General features: G+C 40.2%; 1 protein-coding gene across 15 annotated transcripts in view; it reads left to right on the forward strand.

The window, feature by feature from the left end:
- WDR93 (WD repeat domain 93) overlaps positions 1 to 12,612 on the forward strand; it is a 384,961-nt gene that overhangs the window by 236,763 nt on the left and 135,586 nt on the right. For 3 of the 15 annotated variants that reach the window (XM_033921068.1, XM_033921078.1, XM_033921072.1), the window contains exon 3: positions 9,089 to 9,188. The exons of the other annotated variants lie outside the window; for them this stretch is intronic. The gene's annotated coding sequence lies outside the window, so the exon portion shown is untranslated. The remainder of the gene's footprint in view (positions 1 to 9,088; positions 9,189 to 12,612) is intronic. 15 annotated transcript variants of the gene reach the window in all.

Here is a 12,612-nt window from a genome sequence, read left to right on the forward strand (position 1 = left end):
TGTATCAAACAAAGAATGTTGAGCTCTAGAAATAGTAATGGAGGGAGCCTCTGATTTTAGTATTATGATATCTGAAGATAAATCAGAATGTAATTGGAATATTAATTGGAAAATGGACCAGACATCTGTCCAAAATCGTTTTAATGAGGAACATTCAAATATCATATGTAGCAAGGTACCTGGTAATGATTTACAATTCCAACATTTATTTGAGGGAGCAAGACCAGCCACATGCAATTTTTGAGGAGTCCAAACAGTCCTATGGTGCAGAAAATATAAAGACTGAATAGAGTTGGCAGAAGGAATCGTTCGAATAATTTTAGACCAAAGGATTGTCCATTGCCTATCATTTATAGGAAATCCTAGATCAAGATCCCAAGATCTACGTAGGGAGGCATCAGTAGTAACGTGGGATGTGAGAAACAATTTATATATTTGTGATGCCAGGTGCCCAGTAGAGAGTAGTTTAGGACATAGGGAAATCAGGGACGGAACCCCCAAAATAGTGGTACGTAGAACATTTGATTTTTTGATTACACTAGTCAGTTGTAACCATTGAAAAAAAGATGAGGCAGGGAGAGCAAAATTGTTTTGTAGCTCTGCGAAGGTCAAAAGTTGTAAAGAAGGCGTACAAATATCTGCTAAGGACCAAATCCCTTTTTGGGCCCAGGTAGGCCAATATATTGGTTTATTGCCAATCAAAAAAAGTGGATTGAACCATAAAGAGGTAGCAGTAGAATTGCAGATGGATACATCTAATAGTTTATCTAATTCTATGAAGCAGGACACTGACTGAGATATGATGGGATTAGATTTATGGAGAGGGGTGACAGAGGTCAAAAGTGCAATTAATGAAGGTGAGGTATTGCAAAGAGTTCGTTCTAGTCGTAACCAGAGAGGACAATAGGCAGGAGTCAAAGAAAACCATTGACAAGATTGTTGCAGTATAAAAGCTTTGTGATATGTAAGAAAATCAGGGAATAACACTCCAGCACACTCTTTAGGAGCTTTGAGCTTTTTAAGAGCAATTTTGGGTGGCTTATGGTTCCAAATAAAATTAGAGAGAAGCTTATCTATTTGCTTATAGAATGAAGCAGAAAATAATCTGGGGATCATACTGAGTATAAAATTAATCTTAGGAGCAATAACCATTTTAACAGTTTCAACCCTGCCCCACCATGAGAGATGGAGTGGGTGCCACATTTGCAGAAGTGTTTTCACTGTACTAATAAGATTCATGGTATTATGATGAATCGTTGTGGACAGAGTGGCATACAAATCGATTCCTAGGTATCTGAAGTGTGTTGGAGACCATAGGAGACTGAACTGTTGAACTAGTGTTGGGAGAGAAAGATCATTGAGGGGCAAAACCTCAGTTTTTTGTTGATTAATCTTGTAGCCAGAGAAGAGGGAAAACGTGTGAATTAGATCAAAGAGGGCAGGCAAAGAAGATTCTGGTTTAGTGAGGTACAAGAGCACGTCGTCAGCGTAAGCTGACAATTTATATTCCTGTTTATCATGCACAATACCTGAGATTCGCACATCAGAATTGATGGCTAGAAGAAGAGGTTCAAGGGCTAAGTTAAAAAGATAAGGCGAAAGGGGACATCCTTGTCGGGTACCTCTTTGTAATGAGAAAGGGGCTGATAGAATGTTATTTGTGATAATGGAGGCTTTGGGAGATGAATACAATATTTTAACATATTCTATAAATTTAGGTGGGATTCCAATCCAGGACATTGTGCTGAACAGATGAGACCACTCTACCCTATCAAATGCCTTTTCTGCATCAAGAGAGAGGGCTATACATGGATCTTTAGCCGCGCGTGCAATAGAGGCGAGATGAAAAAAAAGTCGAGAATTGTCTGTAATAAGTCTACCCGGCATGAAACCAACTTGATGAGCAGAGATAAGCGAGCCAATAGAATGTTGAAGTCTGGAAGAAAGAACAGTAGCATATATTTTGTAGTCCGCATTTAGCAATGAGATTGGTCGATAGTTTGAAATTTGTTGGGAGTCTTTGTTTGGCTTTGGAATAACTGTAATAATGGCATCTAAGAAGTGACTCTTAGATACTTTTTGAGGAGTCAGTGAGTTAAATAGGGTGGTGAGAATCGGTGACAATTTAGTTTTAAAAAGTTTATAGAATTCCACAGTGATGCCATCTGACCCAGGCGATTTTCCAGAAGAGAGGTTTTGTATAGCTAGTAATATTTCCGAGATATCAATTTCAGATTGTAGTACCTCTACATCCGTTGCTGCTAGAGAGGGTGGCTGCAAAGACGCTAGGAAGTCATCTGAACCGGTCAGATGATTCATATTCTCAGATGTGTAGAGTTGGTTATAATAAGAATGAAAAGCTGAAGAGATATCCGACTGTGAGGAAAGAAGTGAACCAGAAGGACTCTTAATAGAAGAAATCTGTACTTTGACTCTCTTCCTTTTGAGGTAATTAGCAAGTAGTTTGCTGCTCTTATTCATCTCCACATAATATTTGGTAGAAGTAGTAAAAATATCTTGTTGTGCTGCCATACTGGCTAATTTGTTAAAGGAGTATTTGAGTTTATAGATATCAGGTAAAAGAGTTTTATCATTAGTGCGGAAGAACTCCTGTTCTCGGGATTTGATTTGAAGTTCAATATTTTGCTGTTCTATATTATTTTGTTTTAATTTGTATGCATGACATGAAATGAGTTCACCCCTGAGAGAAACTTTGAAAGCTTCCCATATAGTCAAGGGATCCATAGAATCTGTGTTATTGAAATGGAAGAATTCAGTGATAAATTTATCGATCCGTTGTTTGACAGATTCATCAGTTAATAGATGATTAGGAAGACGCCAAAGAGGAGATCTAGAAGAAGTCAGGGATGACCATTTCAAGTCAATAGATATTGGGGCATGGTCTGAGATGACAATAGGATTGATGGTAGAGCGTTCTAAATTGGGTATTAGTGAGGAGGAAATAAGAAAATAATCAATTCTTGAATAACTAGCATGAGGAGAAGAAAAATAAGAATATTCTCTAGCATCTGGGTGCTGTAACCTCCAGGGCTCTGTAAGGTCATAGTGTTTGAGCAGGGAATGTAAAGTATGATTTGCCTTGGAGGGGGAGAGAAAACAAGGTGAATGTCTATCAAGCAATGTATCCAGCGGCAGATTGAAATCACCTGCCATAATAACTCTAACTCTACTTTTCACTTCTCTATTACCCTCCAGGTACTTTAGTTAGATTGTGAGCCTTCGGGACAGTAAGGGAATTTTTCAAGTACCTTTCTTATTTCTAATCTTAATGTATATTTTCTGTAAACCGCTTAGAACCTAATGGATGTAGCGGTATATAAGAAATAAATTACATTACATTACATTACATAATGAGAGGTAGAGGTTCAAATTCAGAAATAGCTTGGAAAAGTTGCAGAAAAAATTCAGGGGAATCTATATTAGGGGCATAGACATTGGCGAGAAGTACCTCTTGGGAGTAAATATTCACTTTAGCAATCAGCCATCTACCTTCAGTGTCATGTTTCATATCTAGAAGTTGGAAAGGAATATTTTTATGCGATAGAATTGCAACTCCGTGTTTCCTACCAAGGGCTGGTGCTTCTGCAATGTGGGTAAACCAGTCATTAGTCCCTATGAAATGTGAGAGGTTAGAAATGTGGGTTTCCTGCAAAAAGACAATGGATGGTTTGAGTTTTTTAATGTGTGTAAAGATTTTTTTCCTTTTTATAGGATGTCGCAATCCATTAACATTCCAGGATATAAAAGTAAGCTTGGAAAAATTATCTCTAGGGGCCATTATAAAATAAAGCTAAATAAAGACATAATAGGAACTGCGTGAAAATGGAAAGTAAGAAGAACAGAGCAGGAAAGAAGGACCTCTGGGGGAAAAGGTACAGAGAAGGCATGAAGAGCTAAGAGAGGCTCAGCCAAATGGAGAAAAATTGAGATGATGGGGGAAAAGCAGGTAAACAAGAGGCACCTGAAGGACCAGTAGAAAACAGTCCTCCATTACATAGCATATAATAATGTGAGAAAGCCATTTGTACAGAACAGCGTCAGAAATAAGTGTAAAAGTATTGTACATATTCAATGAAGAAAGGTAAGACAAGTAAAGACCATAATACCAAAGTATAGAAGAAATAAAAGGTAGGAGAAGAGAATCACAAAACAATCAATCAATATTTACCATGGTGAAAAATATAAAGGAATAAGATCATATACAAGTTATCAATCATAGGAATTCAATAAAGTACAAAGTCCATAAAAAAGCAAGTAGATGGTAATAGAAATATACAATCAAATATAGTGTACAAGGAATATTTTGGTTTTACTTTACAAACATAGCTGTATTAAATTCAGAAATCCAAATATAGCAGTTGATATAAACAGAAATAGGTAGAAAGATTAGTAAAAGAAAGCACGCAATCTATTCATTAATAGTGCTTGAAGTAAGAGATAAAAAGTAAGGCAAAAAATAGCAGGTTTAAATATATTAATAATCAAAGACACAGTGAAAGTAATACATTGGATAAATTAAATTGGTAAGTACAAATCATCTGAACAGGCAGTCATTCAATAAGGGATCTTAGAATAAAAAAAACTAAGTTAAGAAAAATAAAATCGATATTAAGAACCAGCATTTGAATTAAGAGTTAATAAATAAGGCAGTGAAGAATTTAATGAAAATAAAGTCAAATGTTAAAAGATAGTTTTCAAAAATTAGTCTAGCTGAGTAAACTTATATTATTTAAAACTGTGAAAGGCATAGATAGCATGGCTAGTAGAAAGAGAGAAGTACATTTAATAAGATAACTATAATAATCAGCAATCTAGATACATGAGTATAAAGAAGAGAAGGTAATTCATTTTATTACAATAAACACTGAGAACAATAAACTAAATTGTTATATAGAATAGGGGGTTGATTATATAACATAAAATACATATTAAAAAAGGTTAATAAATAGGTTGGAAGTTCAGCATGCCAGAGAGATAGGAGAGTCAGCCCTAGAAGGAGAGAAAACCAGAAAAGAGACTTCATGAGCTCCGATCACAGTGCAGGTAACAAGAAAGAAAAGACTAATGGGGTGTGAATGACTGTGAGAAGTCAAGTTATTGCAAAGGTTACCAGCGATAGAGAGAGAGAGAGAAAACAAAAAGGATTCCTAGCACCTTTGCAGAGCAGAAGAAACGAAGTTAAATAGCTGTCAGGAAAAAGAGCAGTGAAGGAAATCAATACTTAGAAGAAGTTCATGTCGGTAGTTTAATCCTGAGACAGGGAACGGCAAGCTGAAAGGAAAGTGACAACTAGGACAGAAGAAACACAGAACAAAAGTTGTACAAGATACACAGAGGCAAAAGCTAGGGAAAAATCAGTGTGGAGTTGAGTATGCATTAATTCAATTCAATAGACAGCAAAATACAGTGCTGACAAGAGGAGGGACAGAAAAATGGCGGCAAAGGCAAGGCGGGAAAGCAATTAGAGCATGAAGAAGCACTTATGTAACAAAATGGCAGAGAGCACTGAAAAATCATTGTAGAACTGCATGGATATGAACATCAAAACCGGGTTGTAAGTTAAAGAATCAAAGAGAAATACAACTGCAAATGCAAAACCCCAGGCAAGGAGAGCAAACTCGCCTAAAAACAAGTGAAATCCTTAACAACAATTCTGCAGGCAAACGAGCCAGTGCTGTAGATTAAACAGGACCGATGGGGGTGTGAGAGGAGAGTTCAGGTTCCCATGCTTCCTGATGAAATCTGATCGAGATGAGCTTGTAGTAATTCAGGAGAGTCAAACACCGTAGTAGCATTGTTAATGGTGACAACCATGCGGGCAGGGTACTGCAGACCAAATCGGGCATTCATAGCTTTCAGTCTGGCTCGCATTGCTAGGAAGGATTTTCGTTTCCTTGAGGTTGTTTGGGCTAAATCCGGTACAATCAGCACTTTTCTGCCATCGATGATGAGACCAGCATGAGATCTTGCAGCTGTCAGAATTTGGAGTGCTTGTGGGAAACGAAGGAGCTTTGCAACTATCGGACGAGGGAAGGGTTGATTCTGTTTCATATGAGAAGGGACCCGGTGGGAGCGTTCTATGTCAATCTCACAGGCAGGATCCAGGTGGAGTACTTTAGGCAACCATTTTGCAAGAAAGGCAGTCATGTCCGTTCCCTCAATATTTTCTCTTAAACCAATTATGCGAATGTTATTTCTACGGCTCCTGTTAGCAAGATCTTCCAGATCTTGCTCCAATTTTTTGATGCGTTTGTCAGTGCAAATCCGTTGCTGTTCTAATTCCAGAGCAGAGGAATCAGCCCTGGTTTCAAGTTTTTCCATGCGTAGCTGAAATTTTGACAGAGAGGCAGTAATCTCAGATAAGTCTTCCTTGAGTTCCTTAGTGGTTTCAAAGTGTTTGGTTATTAGTTCTCTGAGGGCTCGAAGCTCATCAAGCACTGCATCTCCTGCAGGTGCAGCCTTTTTTTCAGGTGAAATTTTTTCTGGAGTCGGAGGATCTGGTTTGGTCCGTTTTAAAGTTGAAGTTGAGCTTGGAGATGTGTCCATTTTACATGGCTTAGAAGCTGACATTTTCTTCTTTTAACATATACAGAAAGCAATACTTTTTGGTTGGAAATAACACGTGTGGCTTTCAATGATATTGATAAATGTGGAGGACAAAAGTATTCAGGCGTCCATCTTGCTTTGCTGCTCGGACACGCCCCCCTTTTTTAAACATTTAAACATTACATATTACAACTGTTTTTTTAAACATTTATTTATTTTAATACATCTTTTTTTCACTTGCAGTCCATTCGTTGTCCTTTGTGATGGTTTCCACCAGATGGCGCCATTGTATTAGCAATAGAGTATCTTTTACTTTTCAGCTTATTCACATTCACCGTCCTTTTTATCGTTTCCACCAGATGGCGCCATTGTATTTGAAATATAGTATCTTTTACTTTGTGGCCATTCATCATTCTATGGTTTGTACTTTTCGATGCCTTCTCCACTTGACTTATTTGCATATTTTGTCATACTTTGTGTTGTCTGGATCTTCTGTTGTGATAATGATGACTTATCCCCTCTTCTACGAAACTGCGATAGCAGTTTTTAGCGCGGGGAGCCGCGCTGCTCCCCGCGCTAATAGAAGAGGGCCAAGTCTCTTCTATGCATATCCCTACTGCAGTTTTGAAAGGGAAGCCCTTGGGGATTTTTTAAGGTCTTCGGGTATGCGCGGTTCCTTTTTCTCGATGACCTCTTTTGGTTCCATTCCAAACTGGTTGCATCATTAACTGTGTCATAAAGTTTGATTGTATTCGTTTTTAAGGTGAGGCAACGTCGACAAGAACAGAGAGTCATGAGCTCGATGCCCTTCACCTTTTCCGTCTGAATACTGAGACTTTTAAAAATATTATATATTACTTTACATCTGTTTTCACTTTGCAGTTCATTCGTTGCTTTTTTTTTTTTTTTATTGCTTCCACTAGATGGCGCAAATCCCGCATTATTTGGAATATTTTGTACTTTTGTCAATTCATCATTCATTGTCTTTTTCACTATCTCCACTAGATGGCGATACATTATTATTATCCAGTATTTCCTATTACACATATAGATATTTTTCCAATAGTTTCAGCTTATTTTATTATTTTAATTTTATTTTTACTTTCTCACCCACAATTTGTCTACACCTTGATTTTTGTATTTTGCTGTGGAGATGTGGGTGTTTTCTGTATTGCCTGTCACTCACTAACCCTCTCTTCTATTAAACTGCGCTAGCAGTTTGTAGTGCGGTGAGCTGTGCTGAATGGCCAGCGCTGCTCCCGACACTCATATGAACTCTATGAGTGTCAGGAGCAGTGCGGCTCCCTGTGCTATAAACTGTTATCACAGTTTCGTAAAAGGAGGCCATAGAGTTCCTATGAGTGTCGGGAGCAGCGCAGGCCATTTAGCGTGGCTCTCTGCGTTAAAAACTGCTAGTGTAGTAAGATAGACGAGACCCAAGATTGAGATTTGTGTGTGTGATAGAGGAAATATAAATTCCACTTAATAAAAGCGTCACTTTACCTGCAAAGGACTGCATAGCTCACATCGATAACTCAGCTTTTTTGATATGAAAAGAGGAGACTTGAAGTTCCCTCTCAGGTCTTTTGGTACAGCTGTCATTCCACAGTGATAGTCCTCCTCTGTCTGACAGCAGTAACTCTGGGCAATGGCCAGAAATGGATTTCCGATAGCTGATCTGTGCCTAGAAGTGTCTTTTGCCATGGCTTTAAAGAGGGACCTGCATCTGCTTTCTCCTACGCAGGCTTTAACCTGAACTATGGTTAATTGGAGGGGGTTTCCCACCCAGTGGCGTACCTAGGGTATATGGCACCCAGGGCCCATCATTTTTTGACACCCCCCCCCCCATGTAAAAAAATATTTTTTGTAATAACCATGAAACGGAATAAATGGTCAGACTAGAAACAGGCAGTGAAAATTTTCTTTTATTGAACCTCATATATGTAACCATTATTCCAAACATAACATATCATAAATTGTGTTTGAATTGTCATGACATTAGAAGTACATATGGAGTAGGTGCAGGTGATGCTTGGGACATTTCTGATTGAGTTAGTTCAGTTTTATGTGTTTTTTGAATAGAAGGGTTTTTATTTTTTTTTTGAAGGTTGTGTAGTCTGTGGTCGAGGTCAATAGGTTGTAGAGTTGGGGGATGAGTGTTATAGCTCGAGTGGCTAGGAGGTTGTCGTACAATGTTTTTACTTTTGACGTTTTTGGTTGGAGGGTGTGTGAATGGTGTGTGGGTTCTCCTATGTCTGGTTGAGGTGGATTGAACTAGTCGATTGTTCCAATAGGCTGGGCTGTCTCCGTTTATTGCTTTAAATAGTAGGCACGAAAATTTGAAATGTATTCTCGCTTGTATTGGGAGTTGTATTGGGAGCCAATGTGAGTCGTGGTATGCCTCTGTGATGTGGTCGAATTTCTTCAGTGAGACTAGTCTTAAGGCTGTGTTTTGTATTGTTTGTAGTTGTTTTATCATAGTTGTGGAATCTTGACTGTTTTTCCTCCATTTTCTTTCTAGTTGTCTGCATTGTCGAGTTGTTCATTGCTCTGGGAGTTGATAAGTATGAGAGAGAAAGATGAATGTAGGCAAACTTGCTGGAGACAAGACTTTTCACAAGGTACATAAGAAAAAGAGGAGGAATAGGAAGATTGGAAAAGTGGCAATTTGAACCAGTGGGGTAAGAGTTTAAAGAGTTAGGTTTGGGACCGATAGCCCAAGCAGAGGAGAACAAACAAGACAGAGTATGGAGAACAGAACAGAGATGGCTGAATGAAAAGACCAGTAAAAGCCATCACATTGTTTCAGATCAACTGTGAAAAATATGATCTACTCTTTGGTATTTGCCAGCTACTCGTGATGCAGACTGCCCAAGGAACTTGGCTTAACATAGCATGGCTTATCTTAAGAACATGTGAGGAAAGTGGATACTAAGAGGGGTGAAAGAAAGAGGAAGACAGGTTAAAAAAAAAGGAGACATTAAAAAAAAGTTTGGGAACCTCTATTCTATTCTATTCTATTCTCTGTTAGAATATCCATTTTTAATGGCCTGGCTTCTGAACACCAAAGTAAACTTATTTAGCTGAAGAAATTAGTTTCCTCCCATTCCACACACATTAATTCTCTTCCATTTTTGTTCCCATTATAAAAAACACTGATAAGTTCCCAGAAAAAAAAAATATTAAAATAAGTTGAAAACATAACATAAGAATAGCCTAACTGGTTCAGACCAATGGTCCATCATGCCCAGTAGCCCATTCTCATGGTAGCCAATCCAGGTCACTAGTACCTGGTCAAAACCCAAAGAGTAGCAATATTCCATGCTACCAAACCAGGGCAAGCAGACCCTTCCCCCATCTCTTAATAATAGACTATGAACTTTTCCTCCAGGAATTTGTCAAAACTTTTCTAAAAATCAGCTACGCTATCTGCTTTTACCATAACTTCTGGCCTCTTCATTTTTAAGCTTAGATCTTTTCTTCCAACCAGAGACCTTTCTAGATGTCAAATACAGCACAAGGTAACTTCACATGGACTTAGTTGTACAGGAAATGTAAATCTCCTCATACACCCACCATATAGTGCAAAAATGTGTAAAGGTCTGTTTTTTTCTTTTGATCACTACATAGCCTAATGCCACACAAGCAGCGCTGTTACAAACATATTCTGAAGGTCAATGCTAAGGTTAACAAAGTTTCCTTCCTTGGACCACAAGGAGATACTGACAAACCACTGGAAGAGATCCCCAAACAATTACCCAGGCACAACACCCAAAGACCCACTCAGTGTGTGAACCAGTTGAGTGGAGTGGACAAACTGGGGGGTGGAAATGGGCCCGGAGTTTGCTCAGCAGAATTTCCCAGACCACCTCTTCCTCTCAACACATTGACACGCTGCTGCCGCCGCCACCACCACCACCACCACTAGGAACATCTCACTGGGTAGGCCAGCTATGCTTATAAACTTTATAAAAACACATTATTATATTTTCTTATAAAGCACATATTTTAACTGAACTCTCTGACAGCCTTGCCATTCACAAAAACAGAAGGAAGAAAAGTTCCCATTTCCTGCTGTCTCATGTCCCTGCCTATACAATATTTTTCTTCTGCAGACCCTTCAAAAGTCTGACCAAATCCTTGTTTCACTTGCATTATAAAGTACTGAGGATGCCATCTCTCCCCATTCCCAGGTCCTAAAGTCTAAGACAGTAGCGCAAACTAGTGCTGCCCGATTCAGGAAAAAAAAATTTCATTTCGATTCAGTCTATTGAACTGGTTTTTCGATTCGATTTTCCAGCCCAATTGAGTGTTTTTTTTCAAACATCCTGGTGGGTTTATTTTATAGCTTTTTCACCCCCATTGGCTTCTCCTAACCACACTGGCGCTGTGGTGTAAACAAAAAGAAACAAAAAGGACTTTTCCTCTCTCTGTTAAATCCTAGCTCATTTTTGCGGGCTAACACCAGCTCTGGCAGGATACACTTTTCAAATCTGACATATTGTAATCACAAAACAGAAAATACAATTATTTTTTCTACCTTTTGTTGTCTGGTCAATATTCAAATCTTGTTGGTCCCAGGCTCTGGTTGTCTTGCTTGCCAGGGTCTCCTTCTTTCTTCGTGCTAACCATCCATCTTCCATCTCTGTCCTCCACTTCCGTTTCCCTTCCCTCCCCTGGAGGTCTGGCATCTTTCCTTTTTTTTCATCTCCATCCACAGATTCACCTTTTCTCAACTACTCTTTCATCCAGCATCTCTCCCTCCTTCCCCACCACCCCAGGGTCCACCATCTCTCCCTTTCTCTTCCCAACTATCCTCCTATCCAGTATCTTTATCCCCCCCCCACACACACACCATCCCTTGTGTCCAACTTCTCTCCCTTTCTGTTCCTTCCCTCCCTAAATCCCATTATCCATTATTTTTCTCCCACTCCTGTTTTTAGACCCATTATTTCTTCCCCCCAAAGTCCGGCATATGCACGTATCTTTGAACCCCCCCCTTCCTTTTACTTCTACACCAGGACCCCCTCCCCTGGAGGTCTGTCCCCACTCGAAGGACTGCACCTGCCCTAAAGGCCTACACCCAACTCCTGAAGGCCTGCAACCCCCGAAGGACTGTACCTCCCCCCCAATGGACGGTCCCTCCCCTCCCTGAAGGTCTGTCCCCCCTGAAGGCCTGCACCCCACCCCTGAAGCCCTGCACCCCCCAAAGGTCTGTTCCCCCTGAACGCCTGCACCCAAAGGACTGTACCTCCCCCCTGAAGGACTGTTCCCCTCCCCACCCCCCGGGAAGGCCTGTGTGTTCCCCTCTGGCCTCCTGTGCCTCCCTTTACCCGATTCCTGCAGTAAAGATCACGGGTACTTTAGCGATCCTTGCTGGTTGCCATAAGCCTCCGGAGCTGTCGTCCCTCTGCCGCAATCCTGCCTCTGATATCAGAGAAGGGGTGGAACCACGGCAGAGGGACGACAACTCCGGAGGCCTGTGGCAACCTACAAGGATCGCTAAAGTACCTGTGATCTTTCTGCAGGTTGCTTTCTGCAGGAATCGGGTAAAGGGAGGTGTAAAAGCCTTGGGGTCGGGCCATGAGAAGGGAAGTCACCGGGCCATGACTCCAAGGCTGGGAGCACCCCCCCCCCTTGGTACGCCATTGTCTTCACCCCCTTTATTTGGTTTTAGAATTTTAATTTGTGAACCCCTTTGACTTCTATTACAAATAAGTTCAGAATAAACAATAACTCTGAACCTTACAGGACTCCAGAGTCTCACAGGGTCCACTAGCTCCAGAAACTGATGGAAGCAGATAAAAAGCTCTAATAGGAGGGAGAGCTCATATCATGCTGGGAGGAATAAAGATCAGAGCAGGAAGAGAAGGCAGTCAAAAATCAGCTTAGGGGCAAGTGAGATGTGAATGGAGCCTCCCCCGCCCCCAACACAGAGCTCTATTAATGGACCTCGCTCCTGCCCCGCAACATCTCCAGTGTCAAGACCCTCTCTCACACACAGAGAGTTCTTCCAAAGCATCTCCTCCTATTCTAGTATACTTG

Source organism: Geotrypetes seraphini, chromosome 14 (assembly GCF_902459505.1).
Source record: "Geotrypetes seraphini chromosome 14, aGeoSer1.1, whole genome shotgun sequence".
In the NCBI taxonomy this organism is placed as follows: Eukaryota; Metazoa; Chordata; class Amphibia; order Gymnophiona; family Dermophiidae; genus Geotrypetes; species Geotrypetes seraphini.